Here is a 2152-nt window from a genome sequence, read left to right as displayed (position 1 = left end):
AGGACCTTCAGTCCATAGGCTGATGCTCTAACCACTGAGCCAAATCAGCTAGGGTGGGGTCACTTTTTTAAGTATCTTAAGGGATTTTAATGTGTAGCCAGGGCTGAAAATCACTGACCTATGACATAATAAATAAGCTATTTTTAAAAATAAAAGTAATGGCTTTATTACTGTCAGGCAGAAAGAACATAAGCCTAGGTGTCTAAAGGCCTGGATTCTGTTATTTATTTTTTATTTACAAGCTGTTTGATCTTGGGAAAATCACTTGCAGTCTCTTAACCTGTATTCGTCCATGTAAACTGAGGATAACTTCTGTCTAGTCTTAATTCACAGAGCTTTCAGGACATGTGAAATGGCTATTTATTTATTTACTAAAAAATATATATTTTACTGATTTCAGAGAGGAAGGAAAAGGGGGGAGGGGGAGAGAGAGAGAGAGAGAGAGAGAGAGAGAGAGAGAGAGAGAGAGAGAGAGAGAGAGAGAGAAACATCTATGATGAGAGAGAATCACGGATCTGCTGCCTCCTGAATGGCCCACACTGGGGATCGGGCCCACAACCTGGGCATATACCCTGACCAGGAATCGAACCATGACCTCCTAGTTCATAGATCAACACTCAACCAGAGTCATGCCGGCCAGGCTGAAATGGCTCTTTAAACTGTATACCAATGTAAGGCATTATTGGGAAGTAAAAGATGTGATCTCTTTCCTCAAAGGATAACAAAAACTTGAGGGCCGCCAAACCGGTTTGGCTCAGTGGATAGAGCGTCGACCTGCGGACTGAAAGGTCCTGGGTTCGATTCTGGTCAGAGGCATGTACCTCGGTTGCGGGCACATCCCCAGTAGGGAGTGTGCAAGAGGCAACTGATTGATGTCTCTCTCTCATCGATGTTTCTAACTCTCTATCCCTCTCTCTTCCCCTCTGTAAAAAATCAATAAAGTATTACACATGTCTCCTTAAAAAAAAACCAAAAAACTTGAGGGCCACTGCCCTCAGGTGGTCTGTACACCAGCGGGAGACCCACAGACTGACAGCTATGAAGATGGAAAGAGATGGCCTGGGTTCATAAGACCTCACGCTGAGGGCCAAATGGCCCAATGAGTATGGATTCTCTGCAGTACCACTAAGTCCCAGCAGTGAGCAGCCTTGTCTCAGTTCCAGACAAGGGTTTGTGAATGGCCATCCAAGCCAATCTGTTTTTGGTGTTTTTTTTGTTGTTGTTGTTTGTTTTGTTTTTTTTTTTTAAGTTTATGTGGCTTTCCATCCCTTTCCGGCATCCAAGATGTCGAAGAGAGGACGTGGTGGGTCCTCCGGGGCGAAATTCCATATTTCCCTGGGTCTTCGGGTGGGAGCCGTGATCAACTGTGCTGAAAACACAGGAGCCAAAAATCTGTACATTATCTCTGTGAAGGGGATCAAGGGACTACTGAACAGGCTTCCTGCTGGCGGTGTGGGTGACATGGTGATGGCCACAGTAAAAAAAGGCAAACCAGAGCTCAGGAAGAAGGTACATCCAGCGGTGGTAATTAGACAACGGAAGTCATACCGGAGAAAAGATGGCGTGTTTCTTTATTTTGAGGATAATGCGAGGGGTCATAGTAAATAATAAAGGGGAAATGAAAGGTTCTGCCATCACAGGACCAGTTGCAAAGGAGTGTGCAGATTTGTGGCCCAGGATTGCGTCCAATGCTGGCAGCACTGCATGATTCTCTGGTGTGTTTGTAAAGGAAAAACCCATTAAAAACTGGTGACATGAAAAATAAATAAACAAATAAATAAATAATAAAGTTTATGTGAATGTTTCCAGATTTTATATTTTTATTTGCCATTGTATCAGAATACATAAAGTAAATGCTAACTCAGGAATTCAAACCAGAACAACAATTTGAGAAGTGAAAGAAATGAAAGCTAGTCTTTACTTCTTTGGCAGTAGATCTTAGCAAAAAGTTTTTTCTAGATTTCTTTTTAATCAACATTTGGACTTTTTTGATGATTAGATCCATATAATCGATACTGGGTTTATATTTCATCCATGCAAATTAGGTATGCACATGTAATGAAAACAATAACACCACACTCGTTTTAACCAGTTAACAAGAACTCATCATCCTTTTACTCTAAACACAGCCCCAAGTCACCAGAAATCAGGT

General features: G+C 42.0%; 1 pseudogene; it reads left to right on the top strand.

The window, feature by feature from the left end:
* The first annotated feature begins 1256 nt into the window (after positions 1–1256).
* On the top strand, positions 1257–1762 carry LOC118712478 (annotated as a pseudogene).
* Positions 1763–2152: the final 390 nt, after the last annotated feature.

This window comes from Pipistrellus kuhlii, unplaced genomic scaffold (assembly GCF_014108245.1).
Source record: "Pipistrellus kuhlii isolate mPipKuh1 unplaced genomic scaffold, mPipKuh1.p scaffold_m20_p_10, whole genome shotgun sequence".
Taxonomy (NCBI): domain Eukaryota; kingdom Metazoa; phylum Chordata; class Mammalia; order Chiroptera; family Vespertilionidae; genus Pipistrellus; species Pipistrellus kuhlii.
Note: the sequence above shows the minus strand (reverse complement) of the source record. Positions and strands in the feature narration are given on the sequence as shown.